Genomic DNA, 19453 nt, shown 5'->3' on the forward strand with positions numbered 1-19453 from the left:
GCCCTCTGCAGACACCTCCAACAGTAAACGCCATAGTTTATACACAGCACCCTGGTTGGACCCCCAACTGAAAGGAGAAAGACCCCTGTCAGCTTCAAGAGGCCGCATGCGAAGATTAACCCCCAGGGGCTGCTGAAATAGGTCACAGACTCCCGCTCTCCCACAGCCACGCCTTCTGACCAAAGCAAAAAGACTGGACGAGACCTGCCTCCCGGCCGTGGGTGTCACATCTACGTGGACCTGGAGACCCTGCCACCTACAAGCACATCTGATGTGCCCTTGGGGTCACTCCCAGCGCTCCCAGAAGCAAGGGAACCTCCCATTGGGGGGCTGACTCCGACCTGCAGTTGCCTATAGGCAAGATGCAGCCCGGCACTACTCAAGGGGCTAACGAACTTTGGCCCAAGTGCCTCTTCTCGCCAACTAGACCATATCACTTTCCGTGACCCCGTGGGAATGCCCACAACGGGAAGTGTTGGGCTTCAGCAACCAGGACACTGGTTGGAACCCGACAGCGGGAATTAGGCCACCTTCCCGGCCACGTATCGGCAAGCTTCCAACTGGCAGGTTTCGTGGCCCAGACCACTGAGAAAATGCTCAAACGCTTCACAGCCTCCTCCTAAGTGCCCTCCTGCTGCCTGCAGGGCGAGTCAACCCTACTTGAAGCCACAGACATCATGCGAACACAGAGACACTGAACACCAGGGAAGACAGACCGCAAGCCTGTCTGCTTTGATGAGGCCCACAGCACCGCATGCATCCTAGCAATTCTCCACTGCCACAGCGACACTACCGAGCAACTCACAGTGATCACAGGCACTGTCCCCGAGGACCACAGACAGACTTTCAATGGAAGACCTCTGCCATGCGAGGGGACTTGGAAGCCTGAAAGGGAAAGGTGGTTGGCCACGGCAGGGCACCTGGCAGGGCAACAGTGTCCCCATCTCTTCCCGGCCAATGGACTCCTCCGGATAAAGCTCTGGCTCTTCGAACGGCCTGCATGTCACATGGGCCGGCCGCGTCATGCCCTCCGGGAGAAACACTATCGCTTTGCACATTCCCAAAAGAAGGAACAAAACGACCAAAGGGCTTGTTCCCATAACTCACCTACCCCCAAGGAGGCCGGCACAGATGCCTCAGCATGTCCATCTTCTCTACGTCCCGCAAGACACCCGTGTGGAGTCACTCCTCCGCAAATGGGGTCGCAACTCTACACAGGTTACCTACCTCACTACATCCTCATGAACTGCCAAAGCCATCCCCTCCATAGGCAGCTGATGCCAGCCCTTCACAAACAAGACACATCCTCGGGAAGCCGAGGTCAGCGCCTGCAACGAATGATGACAGCCCATCCCACGACATTACATAGGACGTGTCCTCATGATACCTTAACTTTCTCTCCAGGCCCCCAGTCACCACACAGGCTTAAATGCAGCACTCGATCCTCAGCCCACTCCACGATGATCCACTTAGCACCAACAGTGTGCCGGCAGCTTCAGCAGAGGAGCTGACAGGGGCAGCCCCGAGGCCTACTCCATCGGCCCCCTTCTGCCATCGCTCAACTCCAGCCCACCCCCGCTCACTGCTCCAGCCCCACCGGGCACTCAGGAACCTCACCACACCACACACAACATCAGAGAGGGCCACAGGCCTGGCCTGAGGCTCCAGGCTCCAACCAGGGAAGCTTGCTCATTTTGGCTTCCAGAATCAACCTCCGAAGCGGCATGCACAAAGCGTGATCCTGCCCAAAACACACCTCTCCAAGCTGCAAGCTCACTGGGCCTCCACCAGCACACGCTCCGACTCTGAAGACTAGCAGGAGAGCCTGCCCCCTTGTATTCCCTCAGCGGTCTCTTAGTAGGGCCCGGTGATGCATAAATGACCCAGCTTATGGGCAGACACGGTCGACCCTCACACAGGAGTCCCTCCAATGCTGGAGCCCTTAGTGGTGTTTGCATGCCTGTCAGCAGGGGACGTCGGCCCTCACTCCTAACTGTCCCATACCCCCGAGAGAGGAAACGTGCTGGACCCTCAGTTTCGATGAGGAGACGGTAAAACTTTCTCACTCATTATGTTCAGATTTTCCAAGGAATGCATACAAGGGTGTCATCATCTATCCAAGCACATGCTGGGACGCTGCAGAACACAAACGGGCAGGCCGTGGGGCTCTGCAGAGGAGCCATGACCCGGAAGTATTCCAACCGCCTGGGGAATCCACAGTCTTCAGGCCACTCAGCAAGACCAACAATCAATCCACTCTTGCAGCCACTGGGCCCATCTGATGAAAACCTAATATCCAATGACACATTTTAGTATGGGTGAATGCCTACCGTCCTGAGTTATCCACAGCCACGCTGAGCAACGTGCACCCGCCCCACTTTTTCCAGTTCTCCTTAGGACATCCAGTCATCAGACAACGCGAAGGTCTTCTTGTCTTTGCCGACGGCCAGCCTTACCCTGCAGCTGCACCTGAGAAGTGGACAGAAATCATGCAGGCTTCTGAATTGCACCACGGTTCAGAGAACATGATTCTTGCGAACACTTACCTTGCCGTGAGCCCAGAACCTGCTTTCCAAGTAACACTATCCATTACCGAAAACTGATTGCGTGTCTCACAGCATGACTGGAGGAAGTTAGGCACGTACATTGGTCGGTGTGTCAGACACTGTATCTGTGTATTCACGTGAGTGGGCGTGTGTGACTGTGACTGCGCACGAGGATGCGCTTGTGGGTTCCTGTGTGTGGCACTGAATACGCGTCTTGGTCTCTGGGTGTCGCTGTGGCCCTCTGCAGACACCTCCAACAGTAAACGCCATAGTTTATACACAGCACCCTGGTTGGACCCCCAACTGAAAGGAGAAAGACCCCTTTCAGCTTCAAGAGGCCGCATGCGAAGATTAACCCCCAGGGGCTGCTGAAATAGGTCACAGACTCCCGCTCTCCCACAGCCACGCCTTCTGACCAAAGCAAAAAGACTGGACGAGACCTGCCTCCCGGCCGTGGGTGTCACATCTACGTGGACCTGGAGACCCTGCCACCTACAAGCACATCTGATGTGCACTTGGGGTCACTCCCAGCGCTCCCAGAAGCAAGGGAACCTCCCATTGGGGGGCTGACTCCGACCTGCAGTTGCCTATAGGCAAGATGCAGCCCGGCACTACTCAAGGGGCTAACGAACTTTGGCCCAAGTGCCTCTTCTCACCAACTAGACCATATCACTTTCCGTGACCCCGTGGGAATGCCCACAACGGGAAGTGTTGGGCTTCAGCAACCAGGACACTGGTTGGAACCCGACAGCGGGAATTAGGCCACCTTCCCGGCCACGTATCGGCAAGCTTCCAACTGGCAGGTTTCGTGGCCCAGACCACTGAGAAAATGCTGAAACGCTTCACAGCCTCCTCCTAAGTGCCCTCCTGCTGCCTGCAGGGCGAGTCAACCCTACTTGAAGCCACAGACATCATGAGAACACAGAGACACTGAACACCAGGGAAGACAGACCGCAAGCCTGTCTGCTTTGATGAGGCCCACAGCACCGCATGCATCCTAGCAATTCTCCACTGCCACAGCGACACTACCGAGCAACTCACAGTGATCACAGGCACTGTCCCCGAGGACCACAGACAGACTTTCAATGGAAGACCTCTGCCATGCGAGGGGACTTGGAAGCCTGAAAGGGAAAGGTGGTTGGCCACGGCAGGGCACCTGGCAGGGCAACAGTGTCCCCATCTCTTCCCGGCCAATGGACTCCTCCGGATAAAGCTCTGGCTGTTCGAACGGCCTGCATGCCACATGGGCCGGCCGCGTCATGCCCTCCGGGAGAAACACTATCGCTTTGCACATTCCCAAAAGAAGGAACAAAACGACCAAAGGGCTTGTTCCCATAACTCACCTACCCCCAAGGAGGCCGGCACAGATGCCTCAGCATGTCCATCTTCTCTACGTCCCGCAAGACACCCGTGTGGAGTCACTCCTCCGCAAATGGGATCGCAACTCTACACAGGTTACCTACCTCACTACATCCTCATGAACTGCCAAAGCCATCCCCTCCATAGACAGCTGATGCCAGCCCTTCACGAACAAGACACATCCTCGGGAAGCCGAGGCCAGCGCCTGCAACGAATACTGACAGCCCATCCCACGACATTACATAGGACGTGTCCTCATGACACCTTAACTTTCTCTCCAGGCCCCCAGCCACCACACAGGCTTAAATGCAGCACTCGATCCTCAGCCCACTCCACGATGATCCACTTAGCACCAACAGTGTGCCGGCAGCTTCAGCAGAGGAGCTGACAGGGGCAGCCCCGAGGCCTAGTCCATCGGCCCCCTTCTGCCATCGCTCAACTCCAGCCCACCCCCGCTCACTGCTCCAGCCCCACCAGGCACTCAGGAACCTCACCACACCACACACAACATCAGAGAGGGCCACAGGCCTGGCCTGAGGCTCCAGGCTCCAACCAGGGAAGCTTGCTCATTTTGGCTTCCAGAATCAACCTCCGAAGCGGCATGCACAAAGCGTGATCCTGCCCAAAACACACCTCTCCAAGCTGCAAGCTCACTGGGCCTCCACCAGCACACGCTCCGACTCTGAAGACTAGCAGGAGAGCCTGCCCCCTTGTATTCCCTCAGCGGTCTCTTAGTAGGGCCCGGTGATGCATAAATGACCCAGCTTATGGGCAGACACGGTCGACCCTCACACAGGATTCCCTCCAATGCTGGAGCCCTTAGTGGTGTTTGCATGCCTGTCAGCAGGGGACGTCGGCCCTCACTCCTAACTGTCCCATACCCCCGAGAGAGGAAACGTGCTGGACCCTCAGTTTCGATGAGGAGACGGTAAAACTTTCTCACTCATTATGTTCAGATTTTCCAAGGAATGCATACAAGGGTGTCATCATCTATCCAAGCACATGCTGGGACGCTGCAGAACACAAACGGGCAGGCCGTGGGGCTCTGCAGAGGAGCCATGACCCGGAAGTATTCCAACCGCCTGGGGAATCCACAGTCTTCAGGCCACTCAGCAAGACCAACAATCAATCCACTCTTGCAGCCACTGGGCCCATCTGATGAAAACCTAATATCCAATGACACATTTTAGTATGGGTGAATGCCTACCGTCCTGAGTTATCCACAGCCACGCTGAGCAACGTGCGCCCGCCCCACTTTTTCCAGTTCTCCTTAGGACATCCAGTCATCAGACAACGCGAAGGTCTTCTTGTCTTTGCCGACGGCCAGCCTTACCCTGCAGCTGCACCTGAGAAGTGGACAGAAATCATGCAGACTTCTGAATTGCACCACGGTTCAGAGAACATGATTCTTGCGAACACTTACCTTGCCGTGAGCCCAGAACCTGCTTTCCAAGTAACACTATCCATTACCGAAAACTGATTGCGTGTCTCACAGCATGACTGGAGGAAGTTAGGCACGTACATTGGTCGGTGTGTCAGACACTGTATCTGTGTATTCACGTGAGTGGGCGTGTGTGACTGTGACTGCGCACGACGATGCGCTTGTGGGTTCCTGTGTGTGGCACTGAATACGCGTCTTGGTCTCTGGGTGTCGCTGTGGCCCTCTGCAGACACCTCCAACAGTAAACGCCATAGTTTATACACAGCACCCTGGTTGGACCCCCAACTGAAAGGAGAAAGACCCCTGTCAGCTTCAAGAGGCCGCATGCGAAGATTAACCCCCAGGGGCTGCTGAAATAGGTCACAGACTCCCGCTCTCCCACAGCCACGCCTTCTGACCAAAGCAAAAAGACTGGACGAGACCTGCCTCCCGGCCGTGGGTGTCACATCTACGTGGACCTGGAGACCCTGCCACCTACAAGCACATCTGATGTGCCCTTGGGGTCACTCCCAGCGCTCCCAGAAGCAAGGGAACCTCCCATTGGGGGGCTGACTCCGACCTGCAGTTGCCTATAGGCAAGATGCAGCCCGGCACTACTCAAGGGGCTAACGAACTTTGGCCCAAGTGCCTCTTCTCGCCAACTAGACCATATCACTTTCCGTGACCCCGTGGGAATGCCCACAACGGGAAGTGTTGGGCTTCAGCAACCAGGACACTGGTTGGAACCCGACAGCGGGAATTAGGCCACCTTCCCGGCCACGTATCGGCAAGCTTCCAACTGGCAGGTTTCGTGGCCCAGACCACTGAGAAAATGCTGAAACGCTTCACAGCCTCCTCCTAAGTGCCCTCCTGCTGCCTGCAGGGCGAGTCAACCCTACTTGAAGCCACAGACATCATGAGAACACAGAGACACTGAACACCAGGGAAGACAGACCGCAAGCCTGTCTGCTTTGATGAAGCCCACAGCACCGCATGCATCCTAGCAATTCTCCACTGCCACAGCGACACTACCGAGCAACTCACAGTGATCACAGGCACTGTCCCCGAGGACCACAGACAGACTTTCAATGGAAGACCTCTGCCATGCGAGGGGACTTGGAAGCCTGAAAGGGAAAGGTGGTTGGCCACGGCAGGGCACCTGGCAGGGCAACAGTGTCCCCATCTCTTCCCGGCCAATGGACTCCTCCGGATAAAGCTCTGGCTGTTCGAACGGCCTGCATGCCACATGGGCCGGCCGCGTCATGCCCTCCGGGAGAAACACTATCGCTTTGCACATTCCCAAAAGAAGGAACAAAACGACCAAAGGGCTTGTTCCCATAACTCACCTACCCCCAAGGAGGCCGGCACAGATGCCTCAGCATGTCCATCTTCTCTACGTCCCACAAGACACCCGTGTGGAGTCACTCCTCCGGAAATGGGATCGCAACTCTACACAGGTTACCTACCTCGCTACATCCTCATGAACTGCCAAAGCCATCCCATCCATAGGCAGCTGATGCCAGCCCTTCACGAACAAGACACATCCTCGGGAAGCCGAGGCCAGCGCCTGCAACGAATGATGACAGCCCATCCCACGACATTACATAGGACGTGTCCTCATGATACCTTAACTTTCTCTCCAGGCCCCCAGCCACCACACAGGCTTAAATGCAGCACTCGATCCTCAGCCCACTCCACGATGATCCACTTAGCACCAACAGTGTGCCGGCAGCTTCAGCAGAGGAGCTGACAGGGGCAGCCCCGAGGCCTACTCCATCGGCCCCCTTCTGCCATCGCTCAACTCCAGCCCACCCCCGCTCACTGCTCCAGCCCCACCGGGCACTCAGGAACCTCACCACACCACACACAACATCAGAGAGGGCCACAGGCCTGGCCTGAGGCTCCAGGCTCCAACCAGGGAAGCTTGCTCATTTTGGCTTCCAGAATCAACCTCCGAAGCGGCATGCACAAAGCGTGATCCTGCCCAAAACACACCTCTCCAAGCTGCAAGCTCACTGGGCCTCCACCAGCACACGCTCCGACTCTGAAGACTAGCAGGAGAGCCTGCCCCCTTGTATTCCCTCAGCGGTCTCTTAGTAGGGCCCGGTGATGCATAAATGACCCAGCTTATGGGCAGACACGGTCGACCCTCACACAGGAGTCCCTCCAATGCTGGAGCCCTTAGTGGTGTTTGCATGCCTGTCAGCAGGGGACGTCGGCCCTCACTCCTAACTGTCCCATACCCCCGAGAGAGGAAACGTGCTGGACCCTCAGTTTCGATGAGGAGACGGTAAAACTTTCTCACTCATTATGTTCAGATTTTCCAAGGAATGCATACAAGGGTGTCATCATCTATCCAAGCACATGCTGGGACGCTGCAGAACACAAACGGGCAGGCCGTGGGGCTCTGCAGAGGAGCCATGACCCGGAAGTATTCCAACCGCCTGGGGAATCCACAGTCTTCAGGCCACTCAGCAAGACCAACAATCAATCCACTCTTGCAGCCACTGGGCCCATCTGATGAAAACCTAATATCCAATGACACATTTTAGTATGGGTGAATGCCTACCGTCCTGAGTTATCCACAGCCACGCTGAGCAACGTGCACCCGCCCCACTTTTTCCAGTTCTCCTTAGGACATCCAGTCATCAGACAACGCGAAGGTCTTCTTGTCTTTGCCGACGGCCAGCCTTACCCTGCAGCTGCACCTGAGCAGTGGACAGAAATCATGCAGGCTTCTGAATTGCACCACGGTTCAGAGAACATGATTCTTGCGAACACTTACCTTGCCGTGAGCCCAGAACCTGCTTTCCAAGTAACACTATCCATTACCGAAAACTGATTGCGTGTCTCACAGCATGACTGGAGGAAGTTAGGCACGTACATTGGTCGGTGTGTCAGACACTGTATCTGTGTATTCACGTGAGTGGGCGTGTGTGACTGTGACTGCGCACGACGATGCGCTTGTGGGTTCCTGTGTGTGGCACTGAATACGCGTCTTGGTCTCTGGGTGTCGCTGTGGCCCTCTGCAGACACCTCCAACAGTAAACGCCATAGTTTATACACAGCACCCTGGTTGGACCCCCAACTGAAAGGAGAAAGACCCCTGTCAGCTTCAAGAGGCCGCATGCGAAGATTAACCCCCAGGGGCTGCTGAAATAGGTCACAGACTCCCGCTCTCCCACAGCCACGCCTTCTGACCAAAGCAAAAAGACTGGACGAGACCTGCCTCCCGGCCGTGGGTGTCACATCTACGTGGACCTGGAGACCCTGCCACCTACAAGCACATCTGATGTGCCCTTGGGGTCACTCCCAGCGCTCCCAGAAGCAAGGGAACCTCCCATTGGGGGGCTGACTCCGACCTGCAGTTGCCTATAGGCAAGATGCAGCCCGGCACTACTCAAGGGGCTAATGAACTTTGGCCCAAGTGCCTCTTCTCGCCAACTAGACCATATCACTTTCCGTGACCCCGTGGGAATGCCCACAACGGGAAGTGTTGGGCTTCAGCAACCAGGACACTGGTTGGAACCCGACAGCGGGAATTAGGCCACCTTCCCGGCCACGTATCGGCAAGCTTCCAACTGGCAGGTTTCGTGGCCCAGACCACTGAGAAAATGCTCAAACGCTTCACAGCCTCCTCCTAAGTGCCCTCCTGCTGCCTGCAGGGCGAGTCAACCCTACTTGAAGCCACAGACATCATGCGAACACAGAGACACTGAACACCAGGGAAGACAGACCGCAAGCCTGTCTGCTTTGATGAGGCCCACAGCACCGCATGCATCCTAGCAATTCTCCACTGCCACAGCGACACTACCGAGCAACTCACAGTGATCACAGGCACTGTCCCCGAGGACCACAGACAGACTTTCAATGGAAGACCTCTGCCATGCGAGGGGACTTGGAAGCCTGAAAGGGAAAGGTGGTTGGCCACGGCAGGGCACCTGGCAGGGCAACAGTGTCCCCATCTCTTCCCGGCCAATGGACTCCTCCGGATAAAGCTCTGGCTCTTCGAACGGCCTGCATGCCACATGGGCCGGCCGCGTCATGCCCTCCGGGAGAAACACTATCGCTTTGCACATTCCCAAAAGAAGGAACAAAACGACCAAAGGGCTTGTTCCCATAACTCACCTACCCCCAAGGAGGCCGGCACACATGCCTCAGCATGTCCATCTTCTCTACGTCCCGCAAGACACCCGTGTGGAGTCACTCCTCCGCAAATGGGATCGCAACTCTACACAGGTTACCTACCTCGCTACATCCTCATGAACTGCCAAAGCCATCCCCTCCATAGGCAGCTGATGCCAGCCCTTCACGAACAAGACACATCCTCGGGAAGCCGAGGCCAGCGCCTGCAACGAATGATGACAGCCCATCCCACGACATTACATAGGACGTGTCCTCATGATACCTTAACTTTCTCTCCAGGCCCCCAGCCACCACACAGCCTTAAATGCAGCACTCGATCCTCAGCCCACTCCACGATGATCCACTTAGCACCAACAGTGTGCCGGCAGCTTCAGCAGAGGAGCTGACAGGGGCAGCCCCGAGGCCTACTCCATCGGCCCCCTTCTGCCATCGCTCAAATCCAGCCCACCCCCGCTCACTGCTCCAGCCCCACCGGGCACTCAGGAACCTCACCACACCACACACAACATCAGAGAGGGCCACAGGCCTGGCCTGAGGCTCCAGGCTCCAACCAGGGAAGCTTGCTCATTTTGGCTTCCAGAATCAACCTCCGAAGCGGCATGCACAAAGCGTGATCCTGCCCAAAACACACCTCTCCAAGCTGCAAGCTCACTGGGCCTCCACCAGCACACGCTCCGACTCTGAAGACTAGCAGGAGAGCCTGCCCCCTTGTATTCCCTCAGCGGTCTCTTAGTAGGGCCCGGTGATGCATAAATGACCCAGCTTATGGGCAGACACGGTCGACCCTCACACAGGAGTCCCTCCAATGCTGGAGCCCTTAGTGGTGTTTGCATGCCTGTCAGCAGGGGACGTCGGCCCTCACTCCTAACTGTCCCATACCCCCGAGAGAGGAAACGTGCTGGACCCTCAGTTTCGATGAGGAGACGGTAAAACTTTCTCACTCATTATGTTCAGATTTTCCAAGGAATGCATACAAGGGTGTCATCATCTATCCAAGCACATGCTGGGACGCTGCAGAACACAAACGGGCAGGCCGTGGGGCTCTGCAGAGGAGCCATGACCCGGAAGTATTCCAACCGCCTGGGGAATCCACAGTCTTCAGGCCACTCAGCAAGACCAACAATCAATCCACTCTTGCAGCCACTGGGCCCATCTGATGAAAACCTAATATCCAATGACACATTTTAGTATGGGTGAATGCCTACCGTCCTGAGTTATCCACAGCCACGCTGAGCAACGTGCACCCGCCCCACTTTTTCCAGTTCTCCTTAGGACATCCAGTCATCAGACAACGCGAAGGTCTTCTTGTCTTTGCCGACGGCCAGCCTTACCCTGCAGCTGCACCTGACAAGTGGACAGAAATCATGCAGGCTTCTGAATTGCACCACGGTTCAGAGAACATGATTCTTGCGAACACTTACCTTGCCGTGAGCCCAGAACCTGCTTTCCAAGTAACACTATCCATTACCGAAAACTGATTGCGTGTCTCACAGCATGACTGGAGGAAGTTAGGCACGTACATTGGTCGGTGTGTCAGACACTGTATCTGTGTATTCACGTGAGTGGGCGTGTGTGACTGTGACTGCGCACGAGGATGCGCTTGTGGGTTCCTGTGTGTGGCACTGAATACGCGTCTTGGTCTCTGGGTGTCGCTGTGGCCCTCTGCAGACACCTCCAACAGTAAACGCCATAGTTTATACACAGCACCCTGGTTGGACCCCCAACTGAAAGGAGAAAGACCCCTGTCAGCTTCAAGAGGCCGCATGCGAAGATTAACCCCCAGGGGCTGCTGAAATAGGTCACAGACTCCCGCTCTCCCACAGCCACGCCTTCTGACCAAAGCAAAAAGACTGGACGAGACCTGCCTCCCGGCCGTGGGTGTCACATCTACGTGGACCTGGAGACCCTGCCACCTACAAGCACATCTGATGTGCCCTTGGGGTCACTCCCAGCGCTCCCAGAAGCAAGGGAACCTCCCATTGGGGGGCTGACTCCGACCTGCAGTTGCCTATAGGCAAGATGCAGCCCGGCACTACTCAAGGGGCTAACGAACTTTGGCCCAAGTGCCTCTTCTCGCCAACTAGACCATATCACTTTCCGTGACCCCGTGGGAATGCCCACAACGGGAAGTGTTGGGCTTCAGCAACCAGGACACTGGTTGGAACCCGACAGCGGGAATTAGGCCACCTTCCCGGCCACGTATCGGCAAGCTTCCAACTGGCAGGTTTCGTGGCCCAGACCACTGAGAAAATGCTCAAACGCTTCACAGCCTCCTCCTAAGTGCCCTCCTGCTGCCTGCAGGGCGAGTCAACCCTACTTGAAGCCACAGACATCATGCGAACACAGAGACACTGAACACCAGGGAAGACAGACCGCAAGCCTGTCTGCTTTGATGAGGCCCACAGCACCGCATGCATCCTAGCAATTCTCCACTGCCACAGCGACACTACCGAGCAACTCACAGTGATCACAGGCACTGTCCCCGAGGACCACAGACAGACTTTCAATGGAAGACCTCTGCCATGCGAGGGGACTTGGAAGCCTGAAAGGGAAAGGTGGTTGGCCACGGCAGGGCACCTGGCAGGGCAACAGTGTCCCCATCTCTTCCCGGCCAATGGACTCCTCCGGATAAAGCTCTGGCTCTTCGAACGGCCTGCATGCCACATGGGCCGGCCGCGTCATGCCCTCCGGGAGAAACACTATCGCTTTGCACATTCCCAAAAGAAGGAACAAAACGACCAAAGGGCTTGTTCCCATAACTCACCTACCCCCAAGGAGGCCGGCACAGATGCCTCAGCATGTCCATCTTCTCTACGTCCCGCAAGACACCCGTGTGGAGTCACTCCTCCGCAAATGGGGTCGCAACTCTACACAGGTTACCTACCTCACTACATCCTCATGAACTGCCAAAGCCATCCCCTCCATAGGCAGCTGATGCCAGCCCTTCACAAACAAGACACATCCTCGGGAAGCCGAGGTCAGCGCCTGCAACGAATGATGACAGCCCATCCCACGACATTACATAGGACGTGTCCTCATGATACCTTAACTTTCTCTCCAGGCCCCCAGTCACCACACAGGCTTAAATGCAGCACTCGATCCTCAGCCCACTCCACGATGATCCACTTAGCACCAACAGTGTGCCGGCAGCTTCAGCAGAGGAGCTGACAGGGGCAGCCCCGAGGCCTACTCCATCGGCCCCCTTCTGCCATCGCTCAAATCCAGCCCACCCCCGCTCACTGCTCCAGCCCCACTGGGCACTCAGGAACCTCACCACACCACACACAACATCAGAGAGGGCCACAGGCCTGGCCTGAGGCTCCAGGCTCCAACCAGGGAAGCTTGCTCATTTTGGCTTCCAGAATCAACCTCCGAAGCGGCATGCACAAAGCGTGATCCTGCCCAAAACACACCTCTCCAAGCTGCAAGCTCACTGGGCCTCCACCAGCACACGCTCCGACTCTGAAGACTAGCAGGAGAGCCTGCCCCCTTGTATTCCCTCAGCGGTCTCTTAGTAGGGCCCGGTGATGCATAAATGACCCAGCTTATGGGCAGACACGGTCGACCCTCACACAGGAGTCCCTCCAATGCTGGAGCCCTTAGTGGTGTTTGCATGCCTGCCAGCAGGGGACGTCGGCCCTCACTCCTAACTGTCCCATACCCCCGAGAGAGGAAACGTGCTGGACCCTCAGTTTCGATGAGGAGACGGTAAAACTTTCTCACTCATTATGTTCAGATTTTCCAAGGAATGCATACAAGGGTGTCATCATCTATCCAAGCACATGCTGGGACGCTGCAGAACACAAACGGGCAGGCCGTGGGGCTCTGCAGAGGAGCCATGACCCGGAAGTATTCCAACCGCCTGGGGAATCCACAGTCTTCAGGCCACTCAGCAAGACCAACAATCAATCCACTCTTGCAGCCACTGGGCCCATCTGATGAAAACCTAATATCCAATGACACATTTTAGTATGGGTGAATGCCTACCGTCCTGAGTTATCCACAGCCACGCTGAGCAACGTGCACCTGCCCCACTTTTTCCAGTTCTCCTTAGGACATCCAGTCATCAGACAACGCGAAGGTCTTCTTGTCTTTGCCGACGGCCAGCCTTACCCTGCAGCTGCACCTGAGAAGTGGACAGAAATCATGCAGGCTTCTGAATTGCACCACGGTTCAGAGAACATGATTCTTGCGAACACTTACCTTGCCGTGAGCCCAGAACCTGCTTTCCAAGTAACACTATCCATTACCGAAAACTGATTGCGTGTCTCACAGCATGACTGGAGGAAGTTAGGCACGTACATTGGTCGGTGTGTCAGACACTGTATCTGTGTATTCACGTGAGTGGGCGTGTGTGACTGTGACTGCGCACGACGATGCGCTTGTGGGTTCCTGTGTGTGGCACTGAATACGCGTCTTGGTCTCTGGGTGTCGCTGTGGCCCTCTGCAGACACCTCCAACAGTAAACGCCATAGTTTATACACAGCACCCTGGTTGGACCCCCAACTGAAAGGAGAAAGACCCCTGTCAGCTTCAAGAGGCCGCATGCGAAGATTAACCCCCAGGGGCTGCTGAAATAGGTCACAGACTTCCGCTCTCCCACAGCCACGCCTTCTGACCAAAGCAAAAAGACTGGACGAGACCTGCCTCCCGGCCGTGGGTGTCACATCTACGTGGACCTGGAGACCCTGCCACCTACAAGCACATCTGATGTGCCCTTGGGGTCACTCCCAGCGCTCCCAGAAGCAAGGGAACCTCCCATTGGGGGGCTGACTCCGACCTGCAGTTGCCTATAGGCAAGATGCAGCCCGGCACTACTCAAGGGGCTAACGAACTTTGGCCCAAGTGCCTCTTCTCGCCAACTAGAGCATATCACTTTCCGTGACCCCGTGGGAATGCCCACAACGGGAAGTGTTGGGCTTCAGCAACCAGGACACTGGTTGGAACCCGACAGCGGGAATTAGGCCACCTTCCCGGCCACGTATCGGCAAGCTTCCAACTGGCAGGTTTCGTGGCCCAGACCACTGAGAAAATGCTGAAACGCTTCACAGCCTCCTCCTAAGTGCCCTCCTGCTGCCTGCAGGGCGAGTCAACCCTACTTGAAGCCACAGACATCATGCGAACACAGAGACACTGAACACCAGGGAAGACAGACCGCAAGCCTGTCTGCTTTGATGAGGCCCACAGCACCGCATGCATCCTAGCAATTCTCCACTGCCACAGCGACACTACCGAGCAACTCACAGTGATCACAGGCACTGTCCCCGAGGACCACAGACAGACTTTCAATGGAAGACCTCTGCCATGCGAGGGGACTTGGAAGCCTGAAAGGGAAAGGTGGTTGGCCACGGCAGGGCACCTGGCAGGGCAACAGTGTCCCCATCTCTTCCCGGCCAATGGACTCCTCCGGATAAAGCTCTGGCTGTTCGAACGGCCTGCGTGCCACATGGGCCGGCCGCGTCATGCCCTCCGGGAGAAACACTATCGCTTTGCACATTCCCAAAAGAAGGAACAAAACGACCAAAGGGCTTGTTCCCATAACTCACCTACCCCCAAGGAGGCCGGCACAGATGCCTCAGCATGTCCATCTTCTCTACGTCCCGCAAGACACCCGTGTGGAGTCACTCCTCCGCAAATGGGATCGCAACTCTACACAGGTTACCTACCTCACTACATCCTCATGAACTGCCAAAGCCATCCCCTCCATAGGCAGCTGATGCCAGCCCTTCACGAACAAGACACATCCTCGGGAAGCCGAGGCCAGCGCCTGCAACGAATGATGACAGCCCATCCCACGACATTACATAGGACGTGTCCTCATGATACCTTAACTTTCTCTCCAGGCCCCCAGCCACCACACAGCCTTAAATGCAGCACTCGATCCTCAGCCCACTCCACGATGATCCACTTAGCACCAACAGTGTGCCGGCAGCTTCAGCAGAGGAGCTGACAGGGGCAGCCCCGAGGCCTAGTCCATCGGCCCCCTTCTGCCATCGCTCAAATCCAGCCCACCCCCGCTCACTGCTCCAGCCCCACCGGGCACTCAGGAACCTCACCACACCACACACAACATCAGAGAGGGCCACAGGCCTGGCCTGAGGCTCCAGGCTCCAACCAGGGAAGCTTGCTCATTTTGGCTTCCAGAATCAACCTCCGAAGCGGCATGCACAAAGCGTGATCCTGCCCAAAACACACCTCTCCAAGCTGCAAGCTCACTGGGCCTCCACCAGCACACGCTCCGACTCTGAAGACTAGCAGAACAGCCTGCCCCCTTGTATTCCCTCAGCGGTCTCTTAGTAGGGCCCGGTTATGCATAAATGACCCAGCTTATGGGCAGACACGGTCGACCCTCACACAGGAGTCCCTCCAATGCTGGAGCCCTTAGTGGTGTTTGCATGCCTGTCAGCAGGGGACGTCGGCCCTCACTCCTAACTGTCCCATACCCCCGAGAGAGGAAACGTGCTGGACCCTCAGTTTCGATGAGGAGACGGTAAAACTTTCTCACTCATTATGTTCAGATTTTCCAAGGAATGCATACAAGGGTGTCATCATCTATCCAAGCACATGCTGGGACGCTGCAGAACACAAACGGGCAGGCCGTGGGGCTCTGCAGAGGAGCCATGACCCGGAAGTATTCCAACCGCCTGGGGAATCCACAGTCTTCAGGCCACTCAGCAAGACCAACAATCAATCCACTCTTGCAGCCACTGGGCCCATCTGATGAAAACCTAATATCCAATGACACATTTTAGTATGGGTGAATGCCTACCGTCCTGAGTTATCCACAGCCACGCTGAGCAACGTGCACCCGCCCCACTTTTTCCAGTTCTCCTTAGGACATCCAGTCATCAGACAACGTGAAGGTCTTCTTGTCTTTGCCGACGGCCAGCCTTACCCTGCAGCTGCACCTGAGAAGTGGACAGAAATCATGCAGGCTTCTGAATTGCACCACGGTTCAGAGAACATGATTCTTGCGAACACTTACCTTGCCGTGAGCCCAGAACCTGCTTTCCAAGTAACACTATCCATTACCGAAAACTGATTGCGTGTCTCACAGCATGACTGGAGGAAGTTAGGCACGTACATTGGTCGGTGTGTCAGACACTGTATCTGTGTATTCACGTGAGTGGGCGTGTGTGACTGTGACTGCGCACGACGATGCGCTTGTGGGTTCCTGTGTGTGGCGCTGAATACGCGTCTTGGTCTCTGGGTGTCGCTGTGGCCCTCTGCAGACACCTCCAACAGTAAACGCCATAGTTTATACACAGCACCCTGGTTGGACCCCCAACTGAAAGGAGAAAGACCCCTGTCAGCTTCAAGAGGCCGCATGCGAAGATTAACCCCCAGGGGCTGCTGAAATAGGTCACAGACTCCCGCTCTCCCACAGCCACGCCTTCTGACCAAAGCAAAAAGACTGGACGAGACCTGCCTCCCGGCCGTGGGTGTCACATCTACGTGGACCTGGAGACCCTGCCACCTACAAGCACATCTGATGTGCCCTTGGGGTCACTCCCAGCGCTCCCAGAAGCAAGGGAACCTCCCATTGGGGGGCTGACTCCGACCTGCAGTTGCCTATAGGCAAGATGCAGCCCGGCACTACTCAAGGGGCTAACGAACTTTGGCCCAAGTGCCTCTTCTCGCCAACTAGACCATATCACTTTCCGTGACCCCGTGGGAATGCCCACAACGGGAAGTGTTGGGCTTCAGCAACCAGGACACTGGTTGGAACCCGACAGCGGGAATTAGGCCACCTTCCCGGCCACGTATCGGCAAGCTTCCAACTGGCAGGTTTCGTGGCCCAGACCACTGAGAAAATGCTGAAACACTTCACAGCCTCCTCCTAAGTGCCCTCCTGCTGCCTGCAGGGCGAGTCAACCCTACTTGAAGCCACAGACATCATGAGAACACAGAGACACTGAACACCAGGGAAGACAGACCGCAAGCCTGTCTGCTTTGATGAGGCCCACAGCACCGCATGCATCCTAGCAATTCTCCACTGCCACAGCGACACTACCGAGCAACTCACAGTGATCACAGGCACTGTCCCCGAGGACCACAGACAGACTTTCAATGGAAGACCTCTGCCATGCGAGGGGCCTTGGAAGCCTGAAAGGGAAAGGTGGTTGGCCACGGCAGGGCACCTGGCAGGGCAACAGTGTCCCCATCTCTTCCCGGCCAATGGACTCCTCCGGATAAAGCTCTGGCTGTTCGAACGGCCTGCATGCCACATGGGCCGGCCGCGTCATGCCCTCCGGGAGAAACACTATCGCTTTGCACATTCCCAAAAGAAGGAACAAAACGACCAAAGGGCTTGTTCCCATAACTCACCTACCCCCAAGGAGGCCGGCACAGATGCCTCAGCATGTCCATCTTCTCTACGTCCCGCAAGACACCCGTGTGGAGTCACTCCTCCGCAAATGGGATCGCAACTCTACACAGGTTACCTACCTCACTACATCCTCATGAACTGCCAAAGCCATCCCCTCCATAGGCAGCTGATGCCAGCCCTTCACGAACAAGACACATCCTCGGGAAGCCGAGGCCAGCGCCTGCAACGAATGATGACAGCCCATCCCACGACATTACATAGGACGTGTCCTCATGATACCTTAACTTTCTCTCCAGGCCCCCAGCCACCACACAGCCTTAAATGCAGCACTCGATCCTCAGCCCACTCCACGATGATCCACTTAGCACCAACAGTGTGCCGGCAGCTTCAGCAGAGGAGCTGACAGGGGCAGCCCCGAGGCCTAGTCCATCGGCCCCCTTCTGCCATCGCTCAAATCCAGCCCACCCCCGCTCACTGCTCCAGCCCCACCGGGCACTCAGGAACCTCACCACACCACACACAACATCAGAGAGGGCCACAGGCCTGGCCTGAGGCTCCAGGCTCCAACCAGGGAAGCTTGCTCATTTTGGCTTCCAGAATCAACCTCCGAAGCGGCATGCACAAAGCGTGATCCTGCCCAAAACACACCTCTCCAAGCTGCAAGCTCACTGGGCCTCCACCAGCACACGCTCCGACTCTGAAGACTAGCAGGAGAGCCTGCCCCCTTGTATTCCCTCAGCGGTCTCTTAGTAGGGCCCGGTGATGCATAAATGACCCAGCTTATGGGCAGACACGGTCGACCCTCACACAGGAGTCCCTCCAATGCTGGAGCCCTTAGTGGTGTTTGCATGCCTGTCAGCAGGGGACGTCGGCCCTCACTCCTAACTGTCCCATACCCCCGAGAGAGGAAACGTGCTGGACCCTCAGTTTCGATGAGGAGACGGTAAAACTTTCTCACTCATTATGTTCAGATTTTCCAAGGAATGCATACAAGGGTGTCATCATCTATCCAAGCACATGCTGGGACGCTGCAGAACACAAACGGGCAGGCCGTGGGGCTCTGCAGAGGAGCCATGACCCGGAAGTATTCCAACCGCCTGGGGAATCCACAGTCTTCAGGCCACTCAGCAAGACCAACAATCAATCCACTCTTGCAGCCACTGGGCCCATCTGATGAAAACCTAATATCCAATGACACATTTTAGTATGGGTGAATGCCTACCGTCCTGAGTTATCCACAGCCACGCTGAGCAACGTGCACCCGCCCCACTTTTTCCAGTTCTCCTTAGGACATCCAGTCATCAGACAACGCGAAGGTCTTCTTGTCTTTGCCGACGGCCAGCCTTACCCTGCAGCTGCACCTGAGAAGTGGACAGAAATCATGCAGGCTTCTGAATTGCACCACGGTTCAGAGAACATGATTCTTGCGAACACTTACCTTGCCGTGAGCCCAGAACCTGCTTTCCAAGTACCACTATCCATTACCGAAAACTGATTGCGTGTCTCACAGCATGACTGGAGGAAGTTAGGCACGTACATTGGTCGGTGTGTCAGACACTGTATCTGTGTATTCACGTGAGTGGGCGTGTGTGACTGTGACTGCGCACGACGATGCGCTTGTGGGTTCCTGTGTGTGGCACTGAATACGCGTCT

General features: G+C 56.1%; 7 non-coding genes across 7 annotated transcripts; all 7 read right to left on the reverse strand.

Moving 5' to 3' along the window:
• Positions 1 to 2025: 2025 nt before the first annotated feature.
• Positions 2026 to 2119, reverse strand: LOC133085813 (small nucleolar RNA SNORD116). Its single transcript, XR_009699607.1, has one exon. It is a non-coding gene; the product is annotated as a small nucleolar RNA SNORD116 (small nucleolar RNA).
• Positions 2120 to 4807: 2688 nt separating this feature from the next.
• LOC133085814 (small nucleolar RNA SNORD116) lies at positions 4808 to 4901 on the reverse strand. Its single transcript, XR_009699608.1, has one exon. It is a non-coding gene; the product is annotated as a small nucleolar RNA SNORD116 (small nucleolar RNA).
• Positions 4902 to 7589: 2688 nt separating this feature from the next.
• LOC133085815 (small nucleolar RNA SNORD116) lies at positions 7590 to 7683 on the reverse strand. Its single transcript, XR_009699609.1, has one exon. It is a non-coding gene; the product is annotated as a small nucleolar RNA SNORD116 (small nucleolar RNA).
• Positions 7684 to 10371: 2688 nt separating this feature from the next.
• LOC133085816 (small nucleolar RNA SNORD116) lies at positions 10372 to 10465 on the reverse strand. Its single transcript, XR_009699610.1, has one exon. It is a non-coding gene; the product is annotated as a small nucleolar RNA SNORD116 (small nucleolar RNA).
• A 2688-nt stretch (positions 10466 to 13153) lies between these two features.
• On the reverse strand, positions 13154 to 13247 carry LOC133085817 (small nucleolar RNA SNORD116). The gene has a single exon (XR_009699611.1). It is a non-coding gene; the product is annotated as a small nucleolar RNA SNORD116 (small nucleolar RNA).
• Positions 13248 to 15935: 2688 nt separating this feature from the next.
• Positions 15936 to 16029, reverse strand: LOC133085818 (small nucleolar RNA SNORD116). Its single transcript, XR_009699612.1, has one exon. It is a non-coding gene; the product is annotated as a small nucleolar RNA SNORD116 (small nucleolar RNA).
• A 2688-nt stretch (positions 16030 to 18717) lies between these two features.
• On the reverse strand, positions 18718 to 18811 carry LOC133085819 (small nucleolar RNA SNORD116). Its single transcript, XR_009699613.1, has one exon. It is a non-coding gene; the product is annotated as a small nucleolar RNA SNORD116 (small nucleolar RNA).
• Between the last annotated feature and the right edge of the window lie 642 nt (positions 18812 to 19453).

Source organism: Eubalaena glacialis, chromosome 2 (genome assembly GCF_028564815.1).
Source record: "Eubalaena glacialis isolate mEubGla1 chromosome 2, mEubGla1.1.hap2.+ XY, whole genome shotgun sequence".
Taxonomy (NCBI): domain Eukaryota; kingdom Metazoa; phylum Chordata; class Mammalia; order Artiodactyla; family Balaenidae; genus Eubalaena; species Eubalaena glacialis.